This window comes from Salmo salar, chromosome 26, assembly GCF_965601325.2.
Source record: "Salmo salar chromosome 26, fSalSal1, whole genome shotgun sequence".
Lineage (NCBI taxonomy): Eukaryota > Metazoa > Chordata > Actinopteri > Salmoniformes > Salmonidae > Salmo > Salmo salar.
In genome coordinates, this window is record NC_138316.1 from 3,070,655 (window position 1) to 3,093,838 (window position 23,184).

The 23,184-nt window shown below is 44.5% G+C and overlaps 1 long non-coding RNA gene across 1 annotated transcript; it reads left to right on the plus strand.

Annotated features, from left to right (window-relative positions):
* The first annotated feature begins 5,775 nt into the window (after window positions 1-5,775).
* Window positions 5,776-11,240, plus strand: LOC106587033 (uncharacterized). The gene is made up of 5 exons (XR_001324344.3): window positions 5,776-5,881; window positions 6,100-6,181; window positions 6,273-6,494; window positions 6,599-6,697; window positions 6,814-11,240. It is a non-coding gene; the product is annotated as an uncharacterized LOC106587033 (long non-coding RNA).
* The last annotated feature ends 11,944 nt before the right edge of the window (window positions 11,241-23,184 follow it).

The following is a 23,184-nucleotide window of genomic DNA, read 5'->3' on the forward strand; positions in this document are numbered from 1 at the left end:
ATTTATGACCCTATGTCCGGCTGGGGTGTACATGCCCAAATAAGGGCATCCGGTCATGTCACGTCCTGACCAGCAGAGGGAGGTATGGTATCAGTTTTGGGTCAGGATGTGGCAGGTTTTTTGTATGTTAAGGGGTTTGTGTTGGTGATTAGACTCCCAATTGAAGGCAGGTGTGTTGAGTTGCCTTTGATTGGGAGTTCTATATAGTGGTGTGTGTTTTTCTTTGGGGTTGTGGGTAGTTGTTCTTGCACTGCGTTTTTGTATGCCTGTAAGACTGTTCCTGTCGTGTGTACTGTTTTTCCAGTGGATGCTTTACTCCTTTTTTGAATTAAAACATGAGCATCCATATTCCCGCTGCAGTTTGGTCTATTCAACACGGCACCTTTTGTGACAGAACTACCCACCACCAAAGGACCAAGCAGCGGAGAAGAGGACAGAGGCAAGTGAGGGAGGAATGTTGGAAGCAGCGCGCTCGGGAGGTGATGGATTCCTGGTCGCTGGAAGTATTGACGGAAAGGATTGACTGGACATGGGAGCAGTTGCGGGTCCACTGTGACAACCTGCCTGGGAGGCAGGTAGAACCCGAGAGGCAGCCCCAATAATTTTTTAGGGGGGGGCACAAGGGCTATTTGGCGGGGCGAGATTGGAGCCCCAGGCCAGCTCCCCGTACCCGTGTAGGGCAGACTGGACAGGTCCCGTGCTTTGGGGTTGGGGCTGTGGTGAGGCCTGGGATTTTCAGGCCGGTAGGCACAGTACCAGCGCCCCGCATGTGCCAGGGCGAAGTAGACATCGAGCCGGAAGGGGTGATGCCAACCCTGCGCTCAAGACCGCCAGTGCGCCTCAAAGGTCCGGTGTTTCCCGCTAAACGCACTAGCATGGAGGTGCGTGTCTCCAGGCTGGCACGTCCAGTACCAGCCCCACGCATCAGGAGACTAGTATGTCAGCTCAGCCTCGCCAGTCAACAGTCACCAGAGCCGCCCGCCAGTCAACAGTCACCAGAGCCGCCCGCCAGTCAACAGTCACCAGAGCCGCCCGCCAGTCGAAAGTCACCAAAGCCGCCCGCCAGTCGAAAGTCACCAGAGCCGCCCGCCAGTCGAAAGTCACCAGAGCCGCCCGCCAGTCGAAAGTCACCAGAGCCGCCCGCTAGTCAGGAGCTGCCAGAGTGGCCCGTCTGCCCGGAGCTGCCAGAGTGGCCCGTCTGCCCGGAGCTGCCAGAGTGGCCCGTCTGCCCGGAGCTGCCAGAGTGGCCCGTCTGCCCGGAGCTGCCAGAGTGGCCCGTCTGCCCGGAGCTGCCAGAGTGGCCCGTCTGCCCGGAGCTGCCAGAGTGGCCCGTCTGCCCGGAGCTGCCAGAGTGGCCCGTCTGCCCGGAGCTGCCAGAGTGGCCCGTCTGCCCGGAGCTGCCAGAGTGGCCCGACTGCCCGGCGCTGCCAGAGTGGCCCGACTGCCCGGCGCTGCCAGAGTGGCCCGACTGCCCGGCGCTGCCAGAGTGGCCCGACTGCCCGGCGCTGCCAGAGTGGCCCGACTGCCCGGCGCTGCCAGAGTGGCCCGACTGCCCGGCGCTGCCAGAGTGGCCCGACTGCCCGGCGCTGCCCTCCTGTCCTCTGGCGCTGCCCTCCTGTCCTGCTGTCCTCTGGCCCAGCCCGAGTGGCCCTCCTGTCCTCTGGCCCAGCCCGAGTGGCCCTCCTGTCCTCCGGCCCAGCCCGAGTGGCCCTCCTGTCCTCCGGCCCAGCCCGAGTGGCCCTCCTGTCCTCCGGCCCAGCCCGAGTGGCCCTCCTGCCCTCCGGCCCAGCCCGAGTGGCCCTCCTGCCCTCCGGCCCAGCCCGAGTGGCCCTCCTGCCCTCCGGCCCAGCCCGAGTGGCCCTCCTGCCCTCCGGCCCAGCCCGAGTGGCCCTCCTGCCCTCCGGCCCAGCCCGAGTGGCCCTCCTGCCCTCCGGCCCTCCGGCCCAGCCCGAGTGGCCCGTCTGCCAGGGTCAGCCCGAGTGGCCCGTCTGCCCGGCGCAGCTAGCGGCGCCACCGAAGTGGGCGACGCCGAAGGTGGAGTGAGGTCCACGTCCTGCACCTGAGCCACCTCCAGGATAGGTGGGTTGGGGAGGGAGGGTGTAGCACAGTGCCGTCGTTGATGGCAGCCACCCTCCCTTCCCTCCCTTATTGTTTAGGGGTTATTGTTTATTGGTTTTGTTGGGGTTACATTTTTTTTTGTATTTTCTGTTGTTAGGTGCATTCCGGGGTCTGTACCTTGAGGGGGGGGTACTGTCACGTCCTGACCAGCAGAGGGAGGTATGGTATCAGTTTTGGGTCAGGATGTGGCAGGTTTTTTGTATGTTAAGGGGTTTGTGTTGGTGATTAGACTCCCAATTGAAGGCAGGTGTGTTGAGTTGCCTTTGATTGGGAGTTCTATATAGTGGTGTGTGTTTTTCTTTGGGGTTGTGGGTAGTTGTTCTTGCACTGCGTTGTTCCTGTCGTGTCTATTGTTTTTCCAGTGGATGCTTTACTCCTTTTTTGAATTAAAACATGAGCATCCATATTCCCGCTGCAGTTTGGTCTATTCAACACGGCACCTTTTGTGACAGGTCAGGACATCGTGGCGGGGAGGTGTCACGTGGTTAGGGTCATATAGTTGCATCTGTCACGTGTTAGAGTGTGTTATTTTATATCTATATTGTATCTCTTTGAAGTGGTCATAATGATTGATGTGTAGGGACCTCATTGAACTGGGGGGGTTGTGTTTGAACATTTCAAAGAGGATGGCCCCCACACCCCCCTATTTTATTGCTCTTAGGGTTGTTGTCTATGAATTAGCAATGTCCGGGGGGCTATGTGTTGGAGGCAGACGTCTTATAAATATGCCCCAGATACACATGCGGCCCCAGAACACTAAACAAGATTTAAAAAATAAAACCCTGAACATTAAAACAGAAAATTATGTTGCGAACCCAATGATAAAAGCATTGAGGATCTTTGGGGTGAGGCCCCAGAATGTTTTAAAGTGTTTTTGGATACTAGTGATGGCCATATGACTTATATGTTCAAACCTGAGGATTCAACGGTGAAGATTTTCACAGACAGCGGCCCCAGACCCCTTTATCATGCAAAACCCGGGAGTTTTTCTCCTGCACTGCGTATGAGAGAATGGCTTAAGATACGCCTAGCGCTCTGTCAAATTGAACAGGCCCTTAGCGCTACAGAATTACCAGGCTATGCTTTGGAAAAGCTTGTGGGGTGTCGCCATGATTTACAAGCCATCAGGATCTCTTCAATGGCTTATAGACCCGACTCCAAAGTGACAATTTTAGCATGTGAACAATTTGATAGTACAAATGCGACGAAGTCTGTCAGTCTGTCATATTTATTTTCCAAAGCCTGCAAGGATGTGAATTATTTTATGCCTGTGTTTAGCTTTAAATGGAGGGATTACCCTATATTCATAAACCTTATGAATAAGCTGGACAGTCTTTTCCAAAATCGTGAACAATTACGTCGATGGCAGCTTCTATCCTTAACCTGTTAGGGCTAGGGGGCAGTATTGACACGGCTGGATAAAAAACATACCCGATTTAATCTGGTTACTACTCCTGCCCAGTAACTAGAATATGCATATAATTATTGGCTTTGGATAGAAAACACCCTAAAGTTTCTAAAACTGTTTGAATGGTGTCTGTGAGTATAACAGAACTCCTATGGCAGGCCAAAACCTGAGAAGATTTCAAGCAGAAAGTGGCCTGTCTGAGAAGTAGTGTTTCATCTTGGCTCTTTTTATTGAAGACTCAGGATCTGTGCAATAACGTGACACTTCCTACGTCTTCCATAGGGTCTCAGAGCCCGGGAAAAAGTTGAACAATATCGAGGCAGGCTCTGGCTGAAACACTTTATCGCTTTTGGCAAGTGGCCACTCAGAGTACTATGGGCTTAGGCGCGTGCCCGCTTCGACCGAATGCTTTCTTTTCCTTTGTCTGTTTATCTAAACGCAGATTCCCGGTCGGAATATTATCGCTTTATTATGAGAAAAATGGCATAAAAATAGATTTTAAACAGCGGTTGACATGCTTCGAAGTACGGTAATGGAATATTTAGAATTATTTTGTCACGAATTGCGCCATGCTCGTCACCCTTAGTTACCCTTTAGGATACTGTCTAGAACGCACGAACAAAACGCCGCTGTTTGGATATAACGATGGATTATTTTGGACCAAACCAACATTTGTTATTGAAGTAGAAGTCCTGGGAGCGCATTCTGACGAAGACAACAAAGGTAATAACATTTTTCTTATAGTAAATCTGACTTTGATGAGTGCTAAACCTGCTGGGTGTCTAAATAGCTAGCCCTGTGATGCCGGGCTATCTACTGAGAATATTGCAAAATGTGCTTTCACCGAAAAGCTATTTTAAAATCGGACATATCGAGTGCATAGAGGAGTTCTGTATCTATAATTCTTAAAATAATTGTTATGCTTTTTGTGAACGTTTATCGTGAGTAATTTAGTAAATTCACCGGCAGTGTTCGGTGGGAATGCTAGTCACATGCTAGTCACATGCTAATGTAAAAAGCTGGTTTTTGATATAAATATGAACTTGATTGAACAAAACATGCATGTATTGTATAACATAATGTCCTAGGGTTGTCATCTGATGAAGATCATCAAAGGTTAGTGCTACATTTAGCTGTGGTTTGGGTTTATGTGACATTATATGCTAGCTTGAAAAATGGGTGTCTGATTATTTCTGGCTCGGTACTCTGCTGACATAATCTAATGTTTTGCTTTCGTTGTAAAGCCTTTTTGAAATCGGACAGTGTGGTTAGATTAACGAGAGTCTTATCTTTAAAATGCTGTAAAATAATCATATTTTTGAAAAATTGAAGTAATATCATATCTAAGGTATTTGAATAACGCGCCACAGGATTCAACTGGCTGTTGAGTAGGTCCCACCTAGCCCATAGAGACACACGGGCGAGTGTCTACAGGCCAGACATAGGATCTATCCCTGGAGTGAAAACTTGCCGAGTCTTGACGTGGGTGGGGTTCAGTGACAACCCTATAGATGGGTCCTTTATCCGTAAGAAAGGAACAGTAAAACATTTTAAATGATTATTGCATGTTTAAAAAGGTCTGTACTAAATATTATTTATGAAATAAAATGGTTTTAAAGCTGTATCTCACCTTTAACGTAGGGACTATGCATTTTCGAGCCATCCCCCGGCAGGGCCCTGAGAAAAAAGGATTCCGGAACGACATGTGCGTGCGCTGGGGGTGTGTGCGTGTGAGGGAGGGTAATTGTGTGTGTGTGTTTCAAAACAAAAAGGGGGGTGTGTCTCTGCATGGATGGCTTTTGAAACCAGAAAAAGTGTGTGTAAGTTTGTTTAGGATTGGGGGCGTCTCTTCAATTGGGCTAGGCACTTTCAATTTTATTACCCCAAAAGCCTTTCAAATACGTATTTATCTCACCCACAGGCATGTGGGGGCTAAAAAGTGAAAAAGCCCAGGCATAAGATATCTTGTCTAGACGACCTCCTAAGGGTTTAAAACATATGTTATTTTCTAATCAGCACATATACTAAAGGTCCCCCACCCCGGGATATAAATTTACAACGGACACCCCCAAGCTGTGCTATGAAGCATAAATGCAATACCGGCAGACAGAATATGTCGAGACACCCGCCTGTGGTTTTTGGGTCTCTAGACATTCGGGGGTACTTTATAGGACCCTTTTATGCATACAGGATGTGGCCCGAAAAAACGGCACCCCCAGCTCTGTAAACTCATTGCCTAATAGTGAAACTAGCCAGTCGGTAAGACATCCTAAAGCGCAACATCAGGCCAACAGACAGAAGAGTTATCAGGCCAACAGATAATTGCAGAATTGGTCCTAGTGGAGCTTTCTGAAGGTGAGTTAGTGAAAATAATATATTAGATTTGGAGAGGTATTTTCAGGGAATTGTATGGATATTAAAAATGTGATATCGCTATTCTAAAACGGATGGACAATGATTTTTGGGTAATATGTCAAATGCACGTATTCTCATATTTTAATAATGTGTATATTTTTCGTATTAATATATGTTAATATTATCTAACGTCTGTAGGGTCTCAATCCTTTACACAGCTTCTCCGGGGGATAGATGATTCTCAGAACCAAACTGCGTGCAACCCTTTAAGTAGCCAATCTCCATCACACTATTGTCGACGTAAGTTCAATAATAAAAATCCCTAAGAAAATGTATACATTAAAAACAAAAAGTGTGAACCCTATATTAAAAGCTATTTTTGTGTTTACAGCGGACAGACCCAAAAGAAGGATCACGGGTGCTTCATGTAATCTGAACGAGGACATTGATGATATTCTGCCTTTCTGTTCGAACGGGTTTACCCTAACTCCCCCCAGGAACCAAGCTACATATTTCCGACCCAAACATGGCACAACATCAGCGCAAGTGCATTGCGCAGAATCCCCCCGGCCCGAAAAGTTACTGCTTCAAGAAACGGCCCTACACGGATAAGGTATGAAGCCATTATATATGTTATTAGTAATACATAGTTTATTATAATTTATACATTTTTTATGATTGAGTATGTTAAAACAATGACAAATAATGTTTTTTCAGACTCCAACGAGACTGCAGAATCTGCAAGGCCTGGTGAAAAAAGTCTAAAGCCCCCGGTTTCCGCGATTCGTCAGAACAGCCCGCGTCAAAAAAGCCGAGGTAATTTAATTATCTATTGTTAATATATAGTATTATATCTGAAATGTATTTGACATTTTAACCTAATATATTACATGTTTAACAATCTATTTTATGTACATATTATTTTCTTTCAGACTCCTCCCCGGCGTATAACGGCACAGAAGACCATATACACCGAGAACACGCGGAGGATTTCGGCACGCCAGACATTCACAATAAAACAACGAAACTGGATGATTTCAACATTTTAAATGACATTCCTGAGGTAGACAACTGGATATTCTGTAACGCAACCAATCTTCTTGAGTCCTTCAATTCTTATGTAGAAACACCCAAACCTGAAATAGACCAAGCTCGGTTTATCAATGCCTTTTCAAAGGCTCTAAAATCCAGAAATGTCTTGCTACACAAACGAATGGTTGATTTACTCGAGCGGCAATACGGTCAGGATCTATCCTTCTGGCGTAGAACAATGCCCCGTTTGTTAAGCAACAAACCGTTTAAAAAACGCAAATACCGGCGGTAAAAACAGTTACCGAAATGGACGTGCCAATAATTGAGACAGTTGAAAGCCTTTTGCTGAAAATACCCCCGATCTACAAGCTTTAATTGAACGGATGAACGAGGGTGCGGTATCAGACATAATTCCGATAGACGAAAATCTATTTTCCCAAATTCCCGCCGACCTAATTGAAATAATGAAACATATGAACGAGTCAGGAACAACCTATGAAAACCAATTATGGCAAATCCCGCCCGCCCTAGTTTTTTTAATAAACCAGATGAACGAGAGCCTGAGATCTTCTACACCGGAACCCGCACACACCCCGCCATTAACTCCCATGTCAGAAGAGTCTGTAACTCAATATTATGTTTTTGAGGAATTGGAAAATTGTCTAATAAATCAGGAGGGAGATGGTCTTGATAGAAGTGTCAGGGTTGTGTACAGAAATAAATTCAGCAATACAGAGATTAGACAGTTTTTCAATTTCACATGGATGAATCAAAGTCTCGATTATGCGTTTTTTTACGTGATGATTTTGGAAACTCTGAACGAACTGTTACAAAGGGCAAGAGATTATGGCGAACCTCGTGATGTCTTACAGTTGGAAATTTGTGGAGATAGCATGCAAAACACTGTATCTCTTATTTTACCCAATGGTGAAGCAGATCTTGAACAATTTATAGCCCTGCTGGAACGACTTGTTCAATCAAATTTATCCATCACAGCCGATAGGTCGCTAGAGTTATAGTGCAAATAATACGGCAACCCCTGGGTGGTGGGGGTCAGAGAAGGCAACTTGATAGCCTAATGCAATCAGAAATCATAAACAATAAAATGGCATGCCTCATAAACGTTCACAATCCCGGTAATAAGCTATGCTTTGCAATAGGCCTAGCACATTTACTAAACCCTGGATGTACGGATCTAGAGGCGTTACAAAAGGCTAGAGAGCTTCAAAATGCTGTTGGTCTGGGCATGCAGGATGCAGTGGCATTCTCTGACATAGTCAAATTTTAAAACTTTCTGAACATCAAGATTGTGGTTTTGTACCACAGTAGAGCTAATGCTTCTCTCTTGAAATTCCAAAACAACCCCCAACCTCATCCTCAGATTCCGTACTTTTATGTGCAAAACGACCATTACTATGCAGTTACCAACATCGGAGCGTTTTTAGGCGCACCGTATGTGTGTCCAGCCTGTCATACCGGCTACACCCGAAAGGGGGGGCACTCGTGCCGTTATAACTGTTCCGTATGTCTGGATGAAAATTGTCCGATGCAGCCCTTAAACCTGACACCCTGTGCCGATTGTCACAGGACATGCCGTTCGGCCTACTGTTACGAAAAACACAACATTGAAACATGGCACCCCAAGGCCTGTAAATCTGTAAGCAGTTGTGATATTAACAGGACCCAATTGTGCACTCATCTTTCTAAAACACTTCAGAAAACCCCAATACAGAAACTTCACGTTTATAGCGCACAATTCTAGAGCATATGATTCGTACCTTCTTTTGAACCCTCTAATACAGCAAGGCATTGCACCCAGTGTCATAGCTCAAGGTAGTAAAATCTTGTGTTTTGTAGACCCCGCTTTCAACCAGAGATACATTGACAGTTTAAGCTTCTTACCCATGAGATTGGCTCAAATGCCCGAGGCCTTGGGTTTTGAGAACTCTGTGAAAGGTTGGTTTCCCCATTTTTTTTTTGTACATCTGAGGAGAATCTAAACTATATAGGATCTAATCCGAGACCCGAAATGTATGGTTGTGATCAAATGTCTCCCAAAGAGCGAGAGAGATTCATGACATGGTACGAGACAGTATGTCACAACACTTTTGATTTCCACAAAGAGATGGAGTCCTAATGTGACAACGACGTGGTTATCCTTCGCGAGGGGTGCCTCAGATTCAGAGCAGAGGTCATCAAAGATGCAGGCATTGACCCCTGGAGTTGTACAACTATTGCATCGGCATGCATGAAAACCTATCGTACACACTTTCTACCTCCAGCATCTATAGCTATCCCCTCGCCTGACAACTACCGACGCCAATTCAAGTCATACATACTCTAGTGGCTCCATTCAGTGGTTGGAGTACTTGGCCCAGGATAAAGACATTTTTATTCAACATGCTTTGAATAGGGGTGAGAAGGCGTTTGGGCCTTATCATGTAGATGGATACACACAGATTGACGGTGTTGAGACCGTGTTTGAGTACAACGGTTGTTTCTTCCACGGTTGTAAATGTTGCTTTGAGCCACAGGCCTTGTGTGTCCTAACCCAAAAGACTTTTGGTGAAATGTACCTAGAGTTTCAAGACAAATTGGAATCTTTACAGGCTACTTATGGTTTGAAAGTGAATATTATGTGGGAGCATGAGTGGACCACACTCAAAAAGTCTGATCCTCATGTTCGAGCTTTCCTTTGAAGCTTTGACACACCCGAACCATTGGAGCCACGACAGGCCCTGTATGGTGGCCGTACCAATGCTTTGACCTTGCGGTATGTAGCGCAACCAGACGAGACAATAGGTTACGTAGATTTTACATCTCTTTATCCTCATGTAATGAGTTCCTCATGCTATCCTATGGGGCATCCTGAAATTATTCACCTCGACTTTGACTTACCCCAAACTATTTTGGTCTGATCAAAGCAACTGTCTACCCACCTAGGGGTTTGTTTATACCAGTGTTGCCTTACAAGGGACCTCAAGGAAAACTTTTCTTTCCCCTATGTCGCACCTGCAGTGAAAACAACAACCAGGAAAAGCCGTGTGATCACTCAGATCAGGAAAGAGCCCTTACAGCTGTCTGGGTTACACCTGAATTCACAAAGGCTCTAGAGAAGGGGTATCGTGTGGCCAAAATCTTTGAAGTGTGGAACTTTTCCAGGAAATCAGACACTCTTTTTAAAGAGTACATCAAGACCTTCTTGAGATGCAAGCAAATGGCTTCAGGCTATCCTGCATCGGTCACAGATCAAGAGAGCAAAGAACAGTACATTCGAGACTATCATGACAGAGAAGGCATACTTCTTGACCCTGACCGAATAGAGGTCAACAAGACTAAACGAAACGTGTCGAAATTGTACTTAAACTTGCTTTGGGGGAAACTTTCGCAGAGATGCAATATGCTAACAACATCGATCATTAAAGACTCCGAAGAATTTTTGGAGTTCGTTGTTTTGGACCAATACGAAATTTCAAATTTTTCATTCTTGAGTCAAGACATTGCCCTGGTGCAATGGAGACGTGACAAGAAGTGGGTTCTACCCCCGGGTAATGTAAATGTGTTTCTTGCAGCATTTACCACGGCCTATGGCCGACTTGAACTGTACACCCTCATGGAGCAGCTTCAGAGGAGGGTTCTTTACCATGACACAGACTCTGTGGTCTATGTACGCAAACAGGATGACTGGACCCCCCCCACTTAGCAACTATCTGGGTGGTTTAACGAGTGAACTCAAAGATGGCGACCATATCACAGAATGGTCCTCCTGTGGGCCCAAAAGCTATGCTTTTAGGACTAAAGACAATCACGTGGTGTTGAAAGCCAAAGGCGTGACTCAAAACTACGAAAATGCCCCGCCTGTAAACTTGGAATCAATCACACGCTTGGTCGAGGGGTTCATAAACGATCGGAATAGTGACTTGGAGATTTTGAGCTCCTACAAAAAAAAATGTTGGGATAAAAAGGGCTTCCATCTCAGGAATGCCCCACTTACTAAAAGATTCAGGGTGTCTATGACAAGAGACTGCTTTTACCTAACGGGACCACACTGCCCTTTGGCTACTGACTTATGCTACAAGCCCCAGTGTGTCTTAAAGCTTAAGATATAATGGCTGCTGTAGAAGGTTTTGACCCCAGGTTGCAACTACCATTTTCGGCCTTAATCGCAGGCCCCTCCAACAGTGGTAAAACTTGTTTTGTAAAAAGTATTTTAGAGAATTCTGAACATGTGTTCAGAAGCCTGGCAATATTGTGTGGTGTTATTCATGTTATCAACCTATGTATGATGAATTGTTGAAGAAAATAAACATCAAGTTTGTTGAAGGAATACCTGAATCCCTGTCTGATGATAAACTTTTACCTCCTCATAAAAACAATCTGCTGGTTTTGGACAATATGCTATTTGCAGGTAGCGAACATCCTGAAATTGCACAAGCTTTTACCCAATATACTCATCATAGAAACCTGTCCGTGCTTTACTTGGTGCAGAATGTGTTTCACCAAGGTAAAAACAGCCGTACCATTAGTTTGAATGCCAATTACATGGCTTTGTTCAAAAACCCTAGAGACAAACTACAAATTAACACTCTAGCTCAGCAGATGTACCCGGGGAAGGAAATCCTATTTTATGGATAGCTATGAGGACGCTACCAAAGTGCCATTTTCTTATTTAATCGTGGATTTAAAAGCAAATACACCAGAACACCTGAGGCTCCAAACAGGCCTGTTCCCGTGGGAGTGGCCGGCTGCGTACATTCCTAAAAAGTAACCGCTATGTCTCTGCGTTTAAAAAGAAACCTGCCCCTCTTGAGAAGCCTAGATGGGGCTACAGCTAAAGAACGGAAGGCCATCTTGGATCACTGTTCTTCAGATCTCATATTATCCCTATGTGAGATTGCTTTAAATCTTCTCAAAGGGCGCATTCCACTCACCCTGACCCAATTAAAAAAATTCAAGAGACAAAAGACCGCGATCAAACTCTTTGCCAATAAAAGAGCCAGTCTTCGAAAGAAAAGACATAGCCTACAACAGTCTGTGGGTTTTCTTCTGCCGTTGCTAACTATAGCGGTGCCCTTCATCACCAGCCTTATTGCTGCCAGGCGTGGGGGTTGAACACAGAGTGTGATGGCAAATAAAATATACTTTGTGCCTCAACAAGAGTTGGATAGACTTAAAAAACAAATGCAGGGTCCTGAAAATATCAGACAAACAGCGGAAAATGATTTGGATACGGCCATGAAGGATATTTTGAACCGAAAAGGATTGAACCCCTATGATAAGGTAAAAAAATACACAAACCTCTTGCAAAGGTATTTGACCTTGGTAAAACAAAGTGAGAGAGATACCAACCATTTAACGCTTTCCCTACCTGAACCTTTAAAAGATGACGCACCTAGAGAGAGCCATGCCCCTGTAATGCCTGTACCTGCGATCTTACCGGCTGAAGATCAAATGCCTGTTGAAGATAATGTTATGCATGACATGTTGACACATGTTTCAGCACGTAACAGGAAAAATGCTAGATACATTATGAACAAGCTAAAAGACTCAAAGGGGACCGCTACTTGGAATGACAAAGGAGAGTTTATCCTTCAGGGCGCTGTTGTCAAGGGTTCCCATATGCTTGACTTGCTTAAAAGTACCACGGCAGCCTACAAGGTTGCTGATGACAGAAGACCACCAGGGTGGCGTCAGTTTCTTAAGGCCCTGGCAATCCTCAACATTCCCCTCTCGGGGGTACCTAACCATAAGCTTCGTCAACAGATTCAAGCTTTAAAACAAAACCCTTCACCGAGCTACAGCACCCCTAAAGATGCCCCAACAAACCCTCCCCCCTATGAAGGGGATGATGATGACTCATTTAGCCCCATGAACACCTCCGGACCTTTTCCTAATCCCGATCTCTCGGGGTGGTTAGACTTTTGAATGAATTGTGAATGACTTTTGAACGACTATGATTAAATTCAATAAAGTTTATTCGAAAAATTAAGCAATTTAACATTTGTGGCATTCTTGAAACATTTGACGTGAGCATACGCCTTGATTACACGGTCTTAAAGGACACATATTTGAACACTTTTGATATTTTCTAACAAAACAATCTACAACTATATCATTACTTCTTAAATCATCATTATAAAGAGACATAACATCTTCAAAAGAAACTCCACGGGCTCTTTGACACAGGTAGAATACACAGTGTTGACCACATGTAGTGGAAAGGTTATCTTGCACTTGTTTGATGCTGTAGTAGATCTTTGATCCGTTTTTGGTCAAAAAATCTTTAATAGATTTGGGAAAATGTGAAAAACCGGGGGGAAAGCCGTAGGAATCAAAAAAAGTTTAGATTTTTCTTCCTCTTTCATCTTCTAGTGTCACAGCTAGCCAGTGTTCACCCGGCATGTGTTTAGGATGGGTATTGACAATAAACATGGCCAGCCGCTCAGGCCATTTCTCAATAGGTAATTCATCACAAGCCCACACTCCATAAAATTGTTTTCCAATCAAGCGGGTCATGAGCCCCTCCAACTCTTGGGTATTCATGTCTTTGCTCAACGATCCTTAATAATAATCCACTAAAACCTGTCTTCGGGCATTCACTTCCAAAATTGAATCAGAGCACGCATAAACAATCATGCTAACTGTACAGGCTAAAGGTGTACGGAAACGCATTTCCAGCCTGAGGTTACCTTGGGACACCACAGACAGACTTCCTGAGGTGTCATCATCAGGGGATAAATTGAAAGCATACAAAACCCTCTGCAAAATAATTTCTGTCAATAGGTAAAGAGAGATCTTTTAGATGCCTCCCGGTAGCCAGGAATAGATTGTAAAATTCTCGCACAGATATGTTGTTATTAAATTGCGGTTGGAAAGCCTTAGGAGGGACCTGACGTCCATCCTGACAGAGAGCTACATACTCTGCATTGAAGTGTTGAAAATTAAATGGGTTTTTATGTAAGCTGCCGGTATTAGAGGCATGATCAACCAAACCTATAACCACATAGCGGGGTAAAGGGCCTAGAAAAAGGTTTTCTTGACTGCAGATTCTACTGCCCACAGGTATGCTAAAGGTTTTCATGGTAATTCTTTGGAGAGGGTAAAGGGCATTTCCTTTCATCAAAGCCTGTGTGTGACCCAGACGAACTGCCGGAGATACAGACACTTTTTAATAAAAAGCGTTGCCCCCAACACTTTTAAACTAAAGTCCCCGTCTTGGGCAGACATCAGACAAAACTCATCCTTGGCCCTGGTTAATTTGAGTCTTAAATCAACCGAATTTAAAGAGTAAACTTTCTTGAAAGAAAATGTCAGAGTGTATAGGCCCTAGCAGATGAAACTCTCGAGATTCGACACAGTAGCGAGCGCGTGCCTCCAGTCCTTTGTTTGCACCGGTGGAAGGGTCTATTGATTCCATAGAGACTCCTGCAGTATCCTTGCTAAACAGCCCGGCGCTGAATTGTGTCTTGAGAGTGTCTTCAGAGTAGTTGAGTAAACACTCCATGATGGCCCTACAGGGGTATGTGGCACTGCTTTGACTGATTAGGCGTTCACCCAAAGTCACATCCACTTGGGAGAAGATGGTGGCCAAGGGGTAATTAATGAGACTCACTTTGGCATCGTTTGCAATATTAGCACCATCTATTTTGGTCACTTTTAGACGTAAATGCACCAAGGTGTTTTTGAGGTCCAGATAGTTGTCACCGTGGCCTGGTATGAAAAATTCTATAGGCCCGTTGTCGGTAATGGCCGAGAGTGGGGCTATTTCCACATAACTGGACCTGTCTATTGAATGTTGGGTTAAGGGGGCCGTGAAAAGATCGAGCTCTGTCTTTATAGCTTCAGAGGACATGCGGTGCAAAGAGTCATGTTTCTTGGTTCTTTTAGAAAATACTTCCGTGTTCTTTTTGGCGTTTTAGGTCCAGACCTCCTCACTTTACCACGTCTTTGACTTACTGAGTTTCTTTTAACGTCTAACCTCTGCTTTTTAGGGGCTGGCCTGCGTCTTATACCCGGAGGTCTCTTTTTTGGTCTTCGAGACAACATCATAAGCCCCGAGCCTTCTTGATGCTCGGCATCTGGTGACGCCCTTCGGTTCATAGCATTGGCTACAACCTCACTTACTATATATTTAGCCGCTGATTTTAAATGCGGTTTGGCTATGCTGAGGCCTCTCTTTATAAACGGTAAAACCATCCTAAAGAGGTTACGAAATATACCGCCTATCCCCGAACCGTACATGGTTGGGGATCCATGATAGCCGGGTAATCCATTACCCACTTGATCAACATAGTATGAGACGTAGCGGTTAGGGTCGAGATGGTGGTTGTGTTCCATAACCATTTTAATTTATTTGTATTATGTTTATAAAAAATAAAATAAAAATAATAATATATATAATACTAATAATATATTATATATGTAGAGAGGCTTTGGAGGGCCTAAAGTGGAGTTTTACAATCGTTTTACCATAAGTAAATTCGATGTTTTCGTTCTGATCCGTTTTAAGCTCAACCAGAATGTTCTCAATATATTTCTTGCTTACAGGTACGTAGTGTGGCTTGTCGTAAATGACAGTGACTATCCCGCCATCCTTTCCCTCTATATGAACTGTTCTCAGGAGGGGCACACAACTGTCTCCTACCCTCTGATATGATATGATGTCGGTATACACAAATATGTTGTAAAACCCTGCATGTATATCCGCAGGGAATGGGGCTAATTTATCTTTCACATACGTCCATTTATTGGAACTCATCCCCAACATGTTGGCTAAATTACTGGTGGTCTTTATACCCCTATCCGCAGTCGTTGAGATTTGTACACGTTTATGAATAGGGTTGTAGCTCAAGAGTATTTCCGTATTGTTCTGGGTTAGGAGTTCATTCAACTCTGAGACGATCCTGTCGACGGTTCTATAGAACCCTTTTTTAATCTTTAGAAGTTTCGCAGGTTCCGATATCCTTTTGCAATAAAAATCCCGGTCCTTCTCTTTGATATTATACCAGCTGTGGGGGTATGTAATCTCGCTGATACCTACTTCCCAGGCCTCGGATAACTCTATAGGCTTTGGAAAATTGGTTGTATAATTCGAACTTTGGTTCTTACGATATATGTGTGCAGACGCATTACTGGGGAGGGTCAGGTAGAAGCCGCTGTGTTCCATGATGCACTCCTGTGTACACGCGAATGACGTTGTATTTATCATGCCTGAGGGTTTAAGTTAACCCCCGATGCCTCCACCACATCTTGCTCTAAAACCCAACTGTTAAACTTTTCGGGCCAGTTTTTCCAACGGACCAACACCCATTTTTTACCCCTTTCTCTCTAATGATCTAGAATCTCCTCCACGTGAAAGACTTTGTCTTTAACCATCTGTACCTTCTGTAGTTCCTTCTCATAAAACGATCCCTCTATAAGCTCCCCGTCATAATCTTTTAATTTGTAGACAGGGGGTATGCGAGGTAGACATTTGGTAACGGTGAACACTTCGCAACTGTAACCTTGCTCATATTTCTTGTCAAAAACACCCCTCAACTTTGATATACGTACCATGTCCCCCACTATGAATTTAAAATCAATATTATTCTTACGGCGAAGGGGGAACAAACCATACAGATTTTTAAAGACTTGAAAAGAGTTTTCAGAAGAGACCTATACTCTTATGGTAGCTGTAGTTGTAACCCTTTACTAAATCTTGAACTATTTTGATATATCTATGTGTGTTGTGAGCTGTAAAATATCGCCACATCCGCTCCTTCAGAGTTCTGTTAAAGCATTCGACAACTGAAGCTTTCAAATCCAAGCCTGTGGCAAAATGTACTATATTGTGCTTCTTCATGAGTTTCTGAAAAGTATTATTAAAAAATTATTTTCCGCCATCAGTCTGCACTTTCTTGGGGACTCCTCCTTCCTTCAAGATAGCGCCAAAGGCCCTGGTCACCTCTGCCCCACTCTTATTTCTTAAGACCCTTACAAAGGCCATTTTAGAGAAAATATCTATAACCGTTAGCATGTATCGATATCCATCATTTTTATCTGCATGGGCCTGCATGTCACATAGATCCGCCTGAAACTGGGACAAGGGATGAGTAGAAAAAAAAATTCTTGGAAATTGTTTTCGTACAGGTTTATGCAGAGTATAAGCATCCTGCGCGGCTAACCAGTCATCCACTTGAGCAACGCCTAACCGGCTACCTGTTCCTTCGGCTATAGCTCTCTGTAAATGCTCCTTACCCCCATAAGACCCAGGGTTAGAGCGGGTGTAATACACGTTTTTCAACATCTGCTCCGCCATCCTTCCTGCCTCTCTGAGGTACAATAACGTTAATGAGCCACTTTCAAATAACGACAACATTTCAGGTTCATTTTTGTATTTTTATTTTTGCAAACATCATGTATTACATATACAGACAATTTAGGATTCGTTGCAGGATACTTGTCCCTGTTTTCTCAACGATCCCAGCATGCAACACCCTGTATATTTAGTTTAGATTTACAGGCTTGTGTCGCAGAATTTTTAAAACACACACATCAGCTATATAAGTATATAAACAACAAATGTGATACATGTTACAATTAAACGGTGTTTCAAACAAATAAAGTAAAATCTTAGACAAGTTTGTTTCTAGTTCTTCAGAATCATCCACAAGACGGGAGACCAGTTGTGTCCATTGCATACTCTCGCCCGTATGTCGTACATGATTCATGATTTGCTCCATTTTTAGCACACGCTCTACATTAGCCCATGTATTATGGGTTGTGTAAATCGATACATTGTTCACTTTATTTTCAATAATTTGATGCATCACATTTGTAAGTTCTCTCAAAAGAAAAAACATATTTATTCTCTCTAACAACGTATGTATATAGTTCCCCATTGCTTTACATCTAAATAACAAATAGGTATTGTCACTCGGTCTCTGGGGTTTTGTTGAGTCAGAAAGTCATCACGTCCTCCACCACAGCTTCCCAGTATTTGTTGTCGTCCACCAGGGTGTGTCGGATTTCTTTGAGTTTCTCGTGGATGTAGATCGCCTCCTTCAGTTCATGTAGGAAAACCTCGGTTACCCCGTAAACTCTGGGAATAGACGGCACAAGACCCATAGACTCCAGGGCTCTGACCAGCGCAGGTATAAACCTGCAGGAGCACAGTCTTTTCACCAGCTCCTCAAAATGGTTGAAGAAGTAGTATTTTGGGGGCTCGTATAAACACGGATGCCGGCGCTGGCTGGGGTGATTGATCTCACAACCGATGAATTTTTCACATATATACTCTCCAATCACCACATTTAAAAGTGTGGCTACAGAGGCCTTGATGGTGTCCACAAAAATAGTACTGACCACCCCATCAAACACATCCTCAGGCTGTGGACATGTAGGGGGCGTCGCGGGTCTTGGCTGGGGGGAGTAAAATGGTTGGCTGCGAGGCATACAGTCCTTAGGGTCTGGCCCCCATGACGTATCAGAGTCCAGGTATGTTGTAGGAATATCCATGGTATATGCTGAAATGAAGAAGTGGAGGCTTTAAGGGACCTCCTTTTGTTGTAGAACCAGGCCTTTGGGGGGGTCAGGGCGTGGTTAGCGCAGCCGCGTACTTAGTTTCTTCGGAGGATGACCCTTCTTGGGGTTCCTTTGAATCATAATCCTCAGGATTCGTATATATTATGCACTTCCTTAGCCGTACAATGCTTTGCCACTGTTGGCTCTGTACAAAAAGAACGTCCAACAACTCTAACATGCTCAACTCCATTAGATCCCAACTTTTAAAAGGAATAAGCATGCGCAACCTGAAATCCCCAGTCAGGCCACCATCACAAATGTTTTGGTTGCGGGTTTCCTCGTTGCTGATATAGAACTCCACGCATCCACATGGAAGTCCATTCTTTCTCTGTATTTTCACCATGTGAAATACTCTTCCTGAGGAGTCTGGGGTACCTTCCCAACGGGTCTCGTAGCCCATGAACAAGCTATACCCCTTGGTGATAACTCTCAGTTCGGGACACAAAACCTTGCGTAAAACCGACCAGTCTTCAGCCCCATAGTCCACTCCTAAAGTCTGGTCTGTATATTCTCCACCTTCGGCTACAGTATAGAGTTTCACTCTATGGGCCGGGTAATCAAACTGATACCCCCAGTGCTGTCCATTAGACATCATCACTTGATCTTTCAGTGCAGTTGCGGGCGGTATTTGGGTTCTATACACACATAGAAACTGCTTTTTTGGTGCGTCGTATATTGTTGCTTTATACTGGGTCTTTTCTCTATGTTTCAACTGCGGTCCTGCTTCCGTTGTTTCGGTCATCACTGCTTTACCAAAATCCATGTTTATTTAAAAAAATCTTGTTTAGTGTTCTGGGGCCGCATGTGTGTCTGGGGCGTATTTATAAGACGTCTGCCTCCAACACATAGCCCCCCGGACATTCCTAATTCATAGACAACAACCCTAAGAGCAATAAAATAGGGGGGTGTGGGAGCCATCCTCTTTGAAATGTTCAAACACAACCCCCCCAGTTCAATGAGGTACCTACACATCAATCATTACGACCACTTCAAAGAGATGCAATATAGATATAAATAACACACACTCTAACACGTGACAGATGCAACTATATGACCCTAACCACGTGACACCTCCCCGCCAGGATGTCCTGACCGGATGCCCTTATTTGGGCATGTACGCCCCAGCCGGACATAGGGTCATAAATCACGATTTTGACCGATGCCGTCTACTTTATTCTTTCTGAGACCGCATAAAGAAAAGGATGCTGGAGCATTTGCTAAGTTATTTGATATCAGTGATTTCGCTATGAACGGCCTCCAGTCACCCTCTATATCAATCACTGATTATACCGATCTTTTCACGGTCGTGTGGAGTGACGGACCAAGGCGCAGTGTGATTGGAGTTCCACATCTTTATTCCAAAGTGAAACTTAACAAAACAAAATATAACAATAAACAAACAACGAAACGTGACTACGTGGTGCACATGCACAAACACAAAATAATATCCCACAAAACACAGGTGGGGAAAAAGGCTACCTAAATATGATCCCCAATTAGAGGCAACGATTACCAGCTGCCTCTAATTGGGAACCACACCAAGCACACCAACATAGAAATAAGAAAACTAGAACACCCCCCTAGTCACGCTCTGACCTCAACACCATAGAGAACCAAGGACTCTCCATGGTCAGGGCGTGACAGATCTAATCAAGGGTCGTATAGACAGTTTCTGTACATTCACAGACAATTCTAAAGGTGATTTTGATAAAATCATTAAGCTTAAAGATGATTTGAGGGTCAAAAATTAATTCCACTACAGCCCCATTGATGTGAATGGGGAGCGTGTTTGGCTTCTTTTTCCTTTTTCTGTAGTCCACGATCAGCTCCTTTGTTTTCCTCACGTTGAGGGAGAGATTGTTGTCATGACACTACACTGCCAGGTCTTTGACCTTCTCCCTATAGGCCATCTCATCATTGTCGGTGTTCAGGCCTACCACCGTTGTGTCGTCAGCAAACTTAATGATGGTGTTTTGGCCATGCAGTCATAGGTGAACTGTCACGATTCTCTAAGACAGAACCCAGAAGCAGACCAGGACAAGGTGAGTAAAATGAAGGTGAGTATTTATTGGTTGTCTTGATGTGTAAATTGAATAATCCAGGAGACGGAACGGCAGCGGAGGTGAGTTGATGAGAGTGAATGGGTTGATCCAATGAAGTCACTGAATCCACTGACGGCCAGGCAAGGGAGTTGAATGTTCCGGGAGAAGGACTGTAGACAGAGTAAACGGGAGTGAGTAACCGGCAACAAGTACAGAATAACAAAACAAACTCAGGAAACATGAGGCTGATACGCTGGCACAACATACTGTTCGTTGCTAACGATCGGGCAGGGAATGGATGTCAGGTCAGGGCTTATGAAGAGGTGATGATCAGGACCAGGTGTGCAGATGGTTGATGAGATGCAGGTGCGGGTGCGGGTAATCAAAAGTTCTCCCGCCTAGCTTCGTCGCCTGGCAACCAGACAGGGTGCGTTCAGGAACCTCAGACAAAAGACTCCAAAACAAAAAAACAGTCAGCTCAGGCAGAAAACAGACTCAGGAAGCGGGATTCCTGACATGAACAGAGAGTACAAGGAGTACAGGAGGGGACTAAGCACACACCCCTGAAAGGCCCCCATGTTGAGGATCACTGTGGCCGATGTGTTGTTGCCTACCCACCTTTTCGGTGAAAGGTGGTACAAGCCGGCTGTTCTGACCAAGATCACTGTTAAGGCTACAGGATGGCCTGACTTGATTTGGAGTACTTCCAGATCTATCTCCCTTTGTCACGCTTCCTGCTCCATCTCTTTTAATTGAGTGGCAGGAGCACATTCTTCTTCTTCTTGTCTGGCTGCACATTCTCTTTCCCTTTCTTTGCTCCAATTTCTGTGGTTCCCATTTTGCCTTTAGTTCTACCTTTCGCAGTTGCACGTCTATTGGGTGTAGTCTACCACCCGTAGAACCCTTTTCATCATCCTCCCTCTCCGGAAGGATTTCCTCCTCCACCAAAGCAGTATTGACTAACTCTTTGACCAATGCTTTTGAGTCAGCATGTGCAACTTCGATGTCAAAATGCTTTGCAATGATGAGCAGATTTGTCTTTGTACAATTATCTAGTATCTCCCATGTAGGGTTTTCTACAAATGCTTATAACAAAGTCTGTGGATTGAATTTATTTTATAAGCCTGTGTGCTTATGCAACTTTCAAAATTACCTAATGAATCCTATAACCCCTCAAGGGTGGATGTCAATGACAGAAACTTTATCACAAAAGTGTATTTTGAACACTCAAATATCTGTGCATAGCAGATCTTCCGAGTAGACGATTAGAGCGAATACCATACTAATGGGAACAATATCCCGGACAAGCCCCATATTATGTTCCCCAGAAAGAAAACCAAGGACAAGGTCCTGAAGTAATATGCCATGGGTTACGATCGTTAGATGTAAATGCATGAGCTATGTGATTCCAGGACAAGTTCCTGAGGTAGAAGTAAGAAAATATTCCTGAAGTTTAAAAAAAAAAATATTGTAGAAAATAAAGAATCAATTAAACAGTTGGTTATAATTGGGATTTGACTGGCCACTTGTACAAAAATTATGACAATGTGTAGGATCAACTACCATCTGGGTACAACATTTAAAATGACAGAGTAATTTAAAAAATATTTTGATGGAGAAGAAATTACTCCTTTGAATTATAGACGTTCCTAACTAAATTCTGTTTGTTTTTGTTGTGTGTGTGTGTGTGTGTATATAAAAAGACAGAGTTTGACAATGGGGACCAATGGCAGTAAGAGCGAACCCAGCCTGCCTGATCCGCTGACTGGACTAGGGAAGGTAATGGCGGATAAGTGGGGCCGGGACATTCTGGAACAGGTACAAGGTAGCAGGTTCTCTTAAAAGGCATGTTTTCTCTTAAAAGGTAGTTAATTAGCAGAATGTAGGAAGAAGTTTGAGGAAACCAAGAAAGGAAAGACATGTTGTATAGATTGGGGTAGGTTTAGAAAGTGGGAGAGAAGAGGAAAGACAGAGAAGGCTAAGGAATAATGGTGAAAGAAAGTAAGAAGGAGAAACAGGGATGATATTATACCCCTGTACACACTGCACCAGCACCCGCCCTGGTTGTCCAACAGCAGGCCGCTCAGCCACCTCCCCAGCAGAGACTCTACCCCCGGCAGGACTTAGTATGACTGCAGGACCAACAGACCCCTCAGAGGCAGCCCCATAGCAGTAGGAACCCATTCTCCACACCACCTACAATGACTCCCGTTTCACTGGACTGTGTGATCGAATAAAGGAACATTACCCGCCCATGACTGATTGGGCAGCCATCCACAGTTGCACACAGAAAACCAAAGAGTCAATGGAGGACTACAGACAACACAGTGAAATCAGACAAGCAACCGATGACTACAGACTCTTGAAGGCTGTCCTAATGAATTAACTTTTGCCAGCCCTTGGTAAACAAGTTAACTTCTTATGGCTTGGGGGCAGTATTTCGACATCTGGATGAGAAGCGTGCCCAAAGTAAACTGCCTGTTACTCAGGCCCAGAAGCTAGGATATGCATAAGGTTAGGATAGAAAACTCTAAAGTTTCCAAAACTGTTAAAATAATGTCTGTGAGTATAACAGAACTGATATGGCAGGCAGAAACCTGAGGAAAATCCATCTATCCAGATTTCTTTGATGTGGGTATTTTCAATTGAATGCCTATAGAGTATCTA